Source organism: Phragmites australis, chromosome 4, assembly GCF_958298935.1.
Source record: "Phragmites australis chromosome 4, lpPhrAust1.1, whole genome shotgun sequence".
In the NCBI taxonomy this organism is placed as follows: Eukaryota; Viridiplantae; Streptophyta; class Magnoliopsida; order Poales; family Poaceae; genus Phragmites; species Phragmites australis.
The window spans coordinates 29,147,550-29,159,364 of record NC_084924.1 but is presented as its reverse complement, the minus strand read 5'-3'; the positions used below and the strand labels follow the sequence as shown (position 1 = coordinate 29,159,364).

General features: G+C 42.1%; 1 pseudogene; it reads left to right on the top strand.

The window, feature by feature from the left end:
- Positions 1–10,332: 10,332 nt before the first annotated feature.
- LOC133914709 (xylanase inhibitor protein 1-like) lies at positions 10,333–10,980 on the top strand (annotated as a pseudogene).
- Positions 10,981–11,815: the final 835 nt, after the last annotated feature.

Genomic DNA, 11,815 nt, shown 5'->3' with positions numbered 1-11,815 from the left:
TAGATGTATTTCTGGAACCATTGATGGAAGATATGGAGAAACTATGAAACGATGGGGTCCAGGTGTGGGATGAGTTCCGACGACAATACTTCACACTAAAAGCTATGATTTTCATTACCATTAGTGATTATCCCACCCTTTTTTTGCCTATTGGGACAGGTTAAATTGAAGCAGAGATGTGTAGTATCCTTGGATGAAACCACATTTGTGTACCTTTCGTATTCACAGAAGTTAGTGCACACGCGACACCGATGGTTCTTACTCAAAACTCAAATACCACAAGATGAAGAAACATTTTGACAATACGATTGAGCAAGGTACTGGTTCAAAACCTTACAGGAAGGTACTAGTGTTTGAAATGGTTAAGAACATCAAGGTTGTTTTTGGGAAGTCGCAGAAGGGTAAAAAGAGGAAGAAAAGTGAGACTCTGACAGGCATGCTGTGGAAGAAGATGCTATTTTTTTAAGTATTTGTTCTATTGGAAGGACTTCGACATTTGCCACAGCATCGATATCATGCACGTTGAGAAGAATGTGTGAGATAACATCATTGGCCTCTTATTGGACATACCGGTTAAGACAAAGGATGAAATTAAGTCACGTAAGGACTTGGTATATTTTAAAATCATACTAGAGCTACACCCTGAAGACAGACTAAACGGAAAATATTATCTTCCCCCAGCTAGCTACTCTGACACTTGAGGAGAAAAAGGCACTGTGCAAGTGCTTTCGTAGGATGAGAGTACTGACTGGTAACTCATCCAACATCAAGAAACTAGCTTTAATGAAAGATTTGAAGCTAATCAGTATGAAGTCTCACGATTGTCATGTGATGATGACGTAGATGCTCCCTATTGCAATCAGGGGTATCAAGCCAGGATACATAAAGGTAGTCATCACACAGTTGTGTCACTTCTTCAATGCAATTGCACAGAAGGTGATCAAGGCTGAAAACTGGGTGCTCTACATAGTTACTTGATAGAGACTCTGTGCCAACTTGAGATGTGCTTTTATTCATCTTTTTTTGATGTCATGGTTGAAAGGATCGAATGGCCCAAGAGGGGGGGTGAATTGGGCTCTAATTAAAAACTACTTCTATCGAATTCTAGAATGATTAGCAACCTTAGCCTAGATGAAAAAAAATGCAACTACACGGTCAAGCAAGTAATCAAGCAAGCTAGAACACAAAGTAAATGTGAAATTTGAAAGCTTGCAAGAATGTAAATACTTAAAGTAAATGAGGAAAAGTAAAGAGATGGACAAGAAGACACTGATTTTCCTGAGGTATCGAGGAGTTGGCACTCCCCCCTAGTCCTCGTTGGAGCAGCCACCCAGGATATGACTCCCTCTAGAGCCACCAAGACTCAAGTGCTCCATCATGATTACCACTTCTTCATCTTCAGATTGGTGGGTATCAAACTAAGTACATTGCTCTTCTCAGGACCCTCACAAGAACTCCAAGAGCTCACCAAGACACCTTTAATCACCAAAGACTGACTGGGTGTTATCAACCACTAAGAGTAACAAGCCAATAGCTTCACTTGACCAAGATCAACCCTAAACTATAGCTAGATGCACACTTGCTACTCTCTATGCAAAACACTCTAGTGTACTCTCTTGCTTCTTGATGATACATACAGTGTATAGGCTCCTCTCAGTTCACAAGAATACTTAGTGAGATAAAATGAGGGGATATTTATAGGCTAAAGGTCTAAATCTAGCCGTTGCCCAACCACTCACGTCTCCTATGAACACCAGATACTCTGGTGTACACCATCTCACACACACTGAACCATCTGGTGTGTACAAATTTCAAATTTCACACACTGTCAGCTGTCATTAGCCGTTACTACTAAGAAATGGTCCGACGCTACTGTTGTCCACACACCGGACCATCCGGTAAGTAGCATTTCCACTATGACAAACACAATTCTCTTAGAAAATGATTCGGTGTTGCATCCCATTGAACATCGGACCATCTGGTGTATCCAACTCCATCTTATGTGAATTTGCACAAGTCCTTTAAAATACTCTGACGTTCTCTTCAGACTAACACCGGACCATCCGGTGTTAGCTTGTTCTTTTTCTAGACAAAAATGCCCCGGTGAGAGTAACTTGTTGATCACCGGATCATCTAGTGTACTTATCATCCCTCTGACTTGAGCCTAGAATGCTCTGGTGAGTTTAACTCATTGAACGCTGGACCATTCGGTGAGAACAAATTTTTTTAAGCTTGTCCAATTCAAACTTTCTTGAGGTCCAACTTCTTGACATATCAACCATGGGTTTCTCTGAGCTACCTAGTGCTAGAATTTCACAAGTGTGCATCTAATCAAGTCTAGACTCAACTAGGTCAAACTACTATTCTTAGCCCCTCTTTATAGTATGGTCAAAAGACTAAGAAAAGAGATCTATACTACTCAAAGTGTCTTTTATCTCTTTGTGACAATTAGAACTAGAAGATCCTTAATCTTGATACCCACATCCTTTGATTGTCTATAGAATCAACTTTGGGACCAAGAATACCCAATCATCATTACAAACTCAATTTTGATACCCTTCAAAACAAACTTTTTAATCACAATGATATAGTTATCATTAATCACCGAAACAATTACCACTTACCTAGGGGCCTAGATGCTACAATCTCCCCCTTTTTGGTGATTGGTGACAACACAAATTAGAAGATTAAGATATGAATTGAAGTACATCCTATCAAACTAGGCAATTGACAGCATAAAATAATTAAGCAAGAGAAAACCTAACACTAGAACAACCTATCATGCTAGTAGAATAAGAAATAAGCTTAGCATGAAAGAAAACATAATATGATGACAAGCGAAACACATCAATAGAGAGAGCCAAATAGCCTATCATTACATCCGAACAAGCCAAACCTAACTACCCAAGCTCTTAAGCTAAGCTCCCCCTGAAACTAAGAAACTTTCTATACACTCAAACTAGCTCTCTCTCCTAACTCCCCCTAACACTATACACTCTCCCCCTTTGGAATCTAAGAATAAAAAAGAGAACACATCTAAACACCTGGGGCTAGAGGAGACAGAGGAGCCGATGCTACCAAAGAAGGGCGCACCATGAACTGAGAGCCAGTATTTGACTTGGAGTTAGATGCGGAAGAATCGAGCTCGGTGGTAGCAACATCGATGACAAGTGAGAGAGGTCCTGCTGAAGGTTGACTAGAAGCTAAAAGAACAGGAATCTTTAACAACACTGCATCGAGATGGGGGTCGGAGCTGGAAGCTACCATCTCCTGAACGATCTAGCTCTACACTGCTTGAAGCATATGATCTATCTCATCAAACACATGCTGCGAGATAGTGGGATGCACAACTAGCAGCTGCTAAACAAGGATGGTTAGCTACGGTGAGTCCTTAAAATTGAGAGGTCCTGTAGTCAAAGGTGTCATTAATGGAGTAAACACTGGCCTCTGCGTAGTCCTGGCAGGCTGAGAGAAGACTCCAGTGGAGAAAAGTGGTGAGAGAGGAAACCCTGAATCTGTAGTACCCAAAAGACTGCTGACACTTCCTAGGAGAGGACATACAGCTGGAGCAGGTGCTTGAGGTACAACTGGCAACTATATACCTAAAGCCTAAAACAGAGAGCCCAAAAAACCTAAGATGAAGCTGAACATCCTGTCGTTGTTCTCTCTATTGGCCTGAAGTGATGCAAGCATAGCCTGTTGCTGCTGCTGGAGTGACTGCATAAGCACTAACTGCTGCTCCTGCTGGGAAACATATCTTCCTGAAGCTTCACCTGCATCTCTGCTTAGACTGCCTGTTGCTGCTGCATCTGCTAAAGGATGAGAGTGAGCTCAGATGGTTGGACAACAGGTGTCACGGGAGGTACTATCTCAGGTGCTTAAGAGGAAGGCACTGAAGTCTATGGTGCAGCCTGAGAGGAACCTCCTGCCTCAGCGTCGTGTGACCTGGCGACTAGAGGAAAGTACTCAATGTCATCAGAGTCCGAGTCGCTGTCACTGTCAATGTCAAAGATGGCATGTGGTAGCTCTGCCTGAACCTCAGCTAGGGCCTAGTCCTCAACAGTTGCACTCTGTCCTTCGTTGACTGGAATCTACTCCTGAGTATAAAATATAGCATGCTGACCATGGTGTCTGTATAAAGGTGTAGTAGGCGAGTACTACCTAAATATGTCGTCGATAGCTCGTAGGTCTGAAGATACGTAGGGAACCTGATCGAGTGAGCTAGCATATATGAAATAAGATGTGCATAAGGATGTTGGCCACTACCTGTGTAAATGCATTTGCATAGGTGGTTTCTTGCATCCACCGCCTGTGGAAATACATTTCTATATATAGCCCGACACGAGGTTTCGAAACCCTAGCCACCATTGATGAACTTAGACAGTGCCGACAGGCTGCCTATGTGCACTGCCACTGTCGACGCCCTCCCCGGTGCCCTCCAGCCTCCGTTCCATTGCTGGTGCCTACTCTGCGCTTGAGGCCCTCCTATTGGTACCCTCTGGTCTCCCTCTGTGTGTTGTCGATGCTTGAGGGGCCTCCTGCCTCCATACACCACTGTCCTCCTAGAGTTCAAGCGCCGATACCATCTACCACCGCTCTGAAGTCATCCACACTGACACCACCTGGATCCCGCCTCGATGTGGTCCACCATCAACCATCTGTACCGTCGCCATCCACTGGTAAGTACGGCCACCTTCATGCCCCTCCCCTCCCCTCTCCTCCTCGCATGCGTCTCTATGTACTGTTGGGCACATCCTTCATGAGGCTTGTCTGTTGTGTGATGGCCGGTGGCCAATTCTTCTTAGCCGGTGGTGACCTCCTCACATGCAATTTTGTTTCTTCTTCCTTCGTTTGTGTGTGCATTCTTGCTGAGAGGGGGGGGGGGGAGTATGCTTCAATGATGTTAGATGGTGGTTTGGGTATTGACAGAGGACTAGAGGGGTTGTGAAGCTTGTGACAGAGGAAAGGGGAGGGCTGTGATGCACATTTTCTTGCAGGTGATCTTTGGTATTGTCAAGCAGGGGAAAGAAGGGATGGTGCTGTTATTCATCAAGCCACTAGAATTGTGACACCCCTTCCATAAGGGCCATCTATGTGTGTGTGGAGTTTCTACTCAATCTTGTAAAGCTTTTAGAGCATAGTGAAATTGTGAAAATGATATACATAGTCTTACTTACAGTCCCATCTCATAAAACTGCTATACCATGTTATCTATTTTGACATTTGGTAATAAAATGTACTCATTTTTCCAAGCTTATTTCTCCAATATTGAGTGAAAGAAAGAGTTTGTGGTCATTTTTCTTTTCTTATTACATAAGCTAGCTAGCACTGTTCTTGCTTTCTGGGTTACAAAGCTAGGTTATGTGTTAACTAGTTATCTCAAGTTGGACTCATCATATTTCGCTCATCAACAGGAGAAGCCTTTGTAACTATAATCATTGCCAAGTTATTACTCTGTTTGTATAAAAAGATTTCTTGGTGGAAAGTTTGAGTAGCACATGAGATGGTGATAATTGCATGAATGGTTAATTTTAGAGACATATAGTCTGATCCAGTAGCCACACCATATTGTATGGTAGTGAGCATGCCTCTGTAGTCCCTGGAGGCAATACACAGGATCATTGGCATATGCAATGTACACTATACACACTTTAACCCGAATTTGTACTTGTTTTGTATTTTCAAAACAAACATAGTTTTTTAGTTACTATAGATTTTGACCCTATATTGTAGGTTTTCATACATCTTTAGTGCACTCTTAAATTCTTCTCTCTAGTTCGTGTAATACTTGAGAAGTCAACACATAATTTGTGCGATGACAAAATAAATATTGCTAATGACTTGTGTACACCGGACCTTTTCTGAGAGAATATCCAATTCTGAACGCCGGAAGGTCCGGTCATGGAAATTTTGAACTCGCTAGACTATTTTTAGAACTTCTAATTTTGCTGCCACTGACTGAACACTGGAAGGTCCGGTGATGAAAACACAGCACACGCCGTACCTTTTTCTAGGGATATTGCAAAGCTGACAGAACAGAACGCCGAATGCTCTATTGAGGAGAAAGAAAGGAACACCAGACCGTCTGGAGAGAAGAAAAACTCTCTGCTGAACTAAAATCTTTCACTGAGTCTAAACTTCAAATAACCACTCAACAAAAACACATGTTTGGACCAGTTTAAGTGAAGTCCTTACCCAATCAAACACTCATTTGCATCACATGACGTTTGAAGCATCTATCACGTTCAACTCACTTTGCAATCTAATCTTCATCTAGAAGTTTTGTGAAGATATCCGCCAATTGATCTTATGACCTTACACTACTAAGAGAAATATCATTTTTAGCCACATGATCTCTAAGGAAGTGATGACGGATATCAATGTACTTTATGAGAGAGTGTTGAACAAGATTATTTGCAAGTTTTACGGCACTCTCATTGTCACATAGGAGTGGAACCTTCTCTAGACGAATACCAAAGTCTAACAAGATTTTCTTCATATAGAGGATTTGAGCACAATATACTCTAGCGGCTATGTATTTAGCTTCTGTGGTGGACAAGGCTATGGAGTTTTACTTCTTAGAACACCATGAAACTAGGGAGCACCGTAGCAAGTAGCACCCACCTGATGTACTCTTACGATCCACACGATATCTGACAAAGTCCAAATCTGAGTAACCCAAGAGTAAGAAACTAGCGTCTTTGAAGTACCACAAGCCTATGCTAGGTGTATGCTCTCTTAACCACACTAAGATGCGACTCCTTAGGGTTAGCTTGAAAATGAGTGCACAAGCATACACTAAATATAATATCCGACCTAGATGTAGTAAGGTAAAGAAGTGATCCAATCATAGAGCGATAAAGCTTTTGGTCAACCTGTTTACCTATTTTATCCATATTGAGATGTCCATTAGTAGGCATTAGAGTTTTGATTGGCTTGCTATCATCCATCTTAAACTTCTTGAGGATATTTTTCATGCACTTCTCTTGATGGATGAACGTCCCTTTCTTCAATTGCTTTATTTGAAATCCAAGGAAGTAGTTGAGCTCGCTAATCATCGACATATCGATCTCCCTAGACATCATGTCACCAAATTCTTTGCAAAACTTTTTGTTAGTTGAACCAAATATTATATCATCAATATAGATTTAACATAGGAAAAGCCCATTGTCGATGATATTTGTGAAAAATGTAGTATCCACCCGCCCGATCTTTAATTCGTGGTTGATGAGGAAGTCACATATGCGTTCATACCAAGCTCTTGGGCTTGCTTGAGTCCATAAATTGCCTTGTGCAACCTATACATTATTGAGATATTTATGATCTTTGAAACTGAAGGGTTGTTTAACATAAATGAGTTCATTAATGAAGCCATTTAAGAATGCATTCTTCACATCCATTCAATAAAACTTAATGTTATGATTTGAAGCAAATTTAGGAAGGATACAGATGGCTTCAAGCTTTGCCACGGGAGCAAATGTTTCGCCAAAATCCAACCCTTCAACTTTGGCAAATCCTTTCGCGACAAGTCTTGCCTTGTTGCGTACCACCACACCATGTTCATCTTTATTGATGGGAGTATGTTCTTACTCCCTTAGATGGACTCCTAATAATCAAGTCAATTGGGTGATCCTTGGAAATGTGTGTTTGCTTCACTTGTGGTTCTTGAGGTGCATCTTGAGGTGGTCTAACATCTTAAGCTTGAGCTTCCTATTGAGAGATATGGACATCTTATGATAGAAGTGGTTGATCATTCTTCTTATCATCTTGATCAACTTGAGGCACCATGGAGGTGTGTGGAGTGGAAGTAAAAGGTACATCTTTATCCTCCTCCTTTTGTTTGATATCGCCCATTGTCATCTTCTTCATTGCGTCTCTCAAGGGTTCATCACCTACATCATCACATTAAACACCTTCTCCTTGGGCGCCATTAGATTCATGAAACTCCACATCACATGTTTCTTCTACAAAACCAGTGGCATTGTTGAATAGTCGATATGCTTTAGAGTTAGATGCATAACCAACAAGAAAACTAATATCACAATGATGCCCAAACTTCCCTAGGCACTCTATTTTCTTGAAGATGAAACACTTACACCTGAACACCCGAAAGGAGGAGATATTGGGTTTCCTGAGAAGCTCGTATGGTGTCTTCTTCAAGAGTCGGTGGAGGTGCGCTCGGTTGGATACATGACACGCTGTGTCGATTGATTCTGCCCAAAACTTCTCCAGCATACCATACTCATCCAACACAGCTCTTGCTAGAGTGATCAACGTCTTGTTTTTCCTCTCCACCACGCTATTTTATTGAGGGGTGTAGGTTAATGAGAACTCATGCTTGCTGTCTCTATCATCACAATATTATTCGACTTGCATATTTTTGAACTTCGTCCTGTTGTCACTTTGGATATTCACAAGTGTGGCCTCAACCTCATTGTGAGCCCTCTTCACGAACTTCTTGAATGTTCCAACGGTCTTGCTCTTGTCATCTCAAAAGAAATTCCAAGTGTATCTTGTGTAATTATCAATAATGATAAGGCTATAGAGATTACCATCAAGACTTTTATAGGTAGTTGGTCTGAAGAGGTCCGTATGTAGAAGCTCTAGGGGTGTTGATAAAGAGCTTGCAACTTGCTTCCCCACTTGGCAAGTACTACAAAACTTGTCATTCTCAAATACCACATCCTTCAAACCAACCATTATTCCATTCTTGAACACCTTCTTGAGTTGGCTCATTCCAATATATGCAAGTCGCCGATGCCAAAGCCAACTCATTGAAGTCTTGGTGAAGAGGCATGTTATCAAGCTAGATTTATTAGAGGAAAAATCCACAATATAGATATATCCAAGTCTAAATATTTTAAAGATTAGATCATTATGCTTCTTACTATTTATGACAACATCAACACCATTAAATAAGAATGTGAAGCCTAAATCACATAATTGAGCTACGGAAAGCAAATTAAAATTAAGAGACTGTACTAAAAGAACATTAGAGATTTCCACCTTAATAAAACCTACCAAATTTTTCTTAGAATTATCACCAAAAGTAACTTTGTAATGATCATCCACTTCATCTTTTAGTGAGGTGAACATCTTTACATTACTGATCATATATTGTGTACATCTATTATCAAGTACCCAATGCTTTCCACTAGCTTAGTAGTAATCAAGCTTGTTATTTAGATACTCAAACAAGTTTGGTACCTTTGACATGAGATAAAAGAGCTTTAGGCACCCAAAGTTGCCTAGGAAGCTTGTCCTTAGCTTGAATTCCAATGAATTTAGTCATAATTTTACCACTCTTAAGCTTATGCAATAAGAAATGATTGTCATTGAAAGTGGACTTGTAGTTATAAGGCAATGTAGGTAGGTGTTGAGTAGGAATTGGACACTCTTATTTGGTGGCCGGTGACTTCACAATGTTGGTAATATGAACCAAATTCCTTGATGAAACATCTCTTAATTTTCGGTGACTTGGTGATCTTCTCCACTGAGTTTGGGAAGCACCCAAGACCTCTCTTGTTGTAGTACATTGTATTCTTCATAAGAATTTTCTTACACTTGTACCCCCTTAGTCAACCAGGCACACACAAAGTGAGACTTGTAATCTCATCTTTGAGCTCTTGCTCCTCTTCTTGTGATGATCTTCTTGATATATCTTGCTCCTCTTCATGTGATACTATATCTTTTTTATCACATGAAGATGAGCAAGATATATCAAAAAGATCATCACAGGAAGTAGATGCATTGACCTTAAAAATATCAAGAGTAGGCAATTCATTAATTCTAGGATCAATGACATCATAAGCTAGCCCAAATTCTTGATATTTTCATTTCAAGTCTACATGCTTAAATTTTAGCATCTTGTTGTTCTCTTCAAGAGACTTGCTAGATGCAACCACTTTATCATGCTTTTTAAGCATATTATTGCATTTAGCAAGTAACTTATCATGACACTTGGTAATAAAATGTACTCATTTGTCCAAGCTTATTTCTCCAATATTGAGTGGCAGAAAGAGTTTGTCGTCATTTTTCTTTTCTTATTACATAAGCTAGCTAGCCCTGTTCTTGCTTTCTGGGTTACAAAGCTAGGTTATGCGTTAACTAGTTACCTCAGGTTGGTTCCACTACTACAAAAAGGTATATTAATGTCGGTTGAAAAATGTCATCAATGTTGGTTTTCAACCGGCACTCTTTACTCGGCACTGATACTAATCTAGTATCAGTGCTGGTTGTCCACCCAGCACAATTGCCATTTTCAGCAAATAAAAAAAAGAAAATTGGCGGCGGGAGCGGCATCCGAGTCGACTTGGAATCGAGCTGGCTCGGATGCCGCTCCCCAGCCGCTGCTCCGCCGCCACTGCTCCTGCTCCTGCCGCCGATCCACCGCTACCGCTCCCCCGCCCTTTACTCAGCCTGTAGTACGCCTCATCGCTGGCCGCCTGGAAGGCGAAGAGCTTTGGGACCTCCACCGCTATCCTACAGATCAGCTTCCTCGCTAGTCCGGCCTCCACCTAGGGAAACACCGTGCATGTGACCGTGTTCTGGGGCCGGCACAAGGACGAGGGCTCCCTCCACAAGGCCTGTGACTCCGGCATGTATACCATGGTCATCATGGGCTACCACCTTGACCTCTCGGGCCACCCACTCGCCGGCACGGGCAACGACATCAAGCACTGCCAGTACCTCGCCATCTGCGTCTCCCTCTCTGTCGGTGGCTTCGGCGGCGACTACTCTCTCCCCATCAAGCAATCCGCGCTAGAACTCTTCGACTACCTCTGGAATGCCTACTTCGGCGGCTCCAAGAAGGGCGTTAGCCGCCCCTTTGGTGACGCCTGGCTCAACGGCGTCGACTTCTTCCTGGAACATGAGGCCCCCTCCGAACACTACGAGGTGCTTCCCAAGGAGCTTGCAAAGCACAACATCCGTGGCGCGCTAGGGAAGCTGAGTGGCGATCAGCTTCCTCGCCAATCATAGTTTCTCCTTCGATTGGCGTGATGGTCGGCATCGTGGGTGTCGCCGCTATCAGCGCCGTTGCAGGTGGAGATGGAGCCGAGGCCGATGCGGATGCCGGTGGCGAGGTAGCGCTGGTGGTTCCCGGAGAACGTGCTGGGGATGTGGATGGGAGGAGAGAGGAGAGCACGAGAGGATAAGATCAAGAGGAGAGGAGAGCTGCTCAAAAAATATCTGAGCTGACGGACACGAGTGGTGAGACTAAAATGGATTGAATACAAATCTCAAGTCCAATCGCTTTATCAGTGCTGGTTCTTAATACGAACCGGCACTGATACTAGTTATTAGTGCCAGTTTTTGCCTAAATGGATGGATGGATGTTTGATTTTGCTACCAACCGACAGTGATACTCTATCAGTGCTGATTTTGACCGAACTGGCACTGATGAGGTGACACTTATGACTAGTTTTATAGTAGTGTTCCATCATATTTAGCTCCTCATTAGAAGAAGCTTTTGTAACTATAATCATTGCTAAGTTATTACTCCGTTTGTATGAAAGATTTCATGGTGGAAAGTTCGAGTAGCACACGAGATGGTGAGAGTTGCATGAATGGTTAATTTCATAGACAAGTCTAATCCAGTAGCCACACCATATTGTATGGTAGTGAGCATGCCTCTGCAGTCCCTGGAGGCAATACACATTATCATTGGCATATGCAGTGTACACTGTACACACTTTAACCCGAATTTGTACTTGTTTTGTATTTTCAAAACAAACATAGTTTTTTAGTTACTATGGAATTTGACCCTATATTGTAGGTTTTCATACATCTTTAGTGCACTCTTAAATTCTTCTAT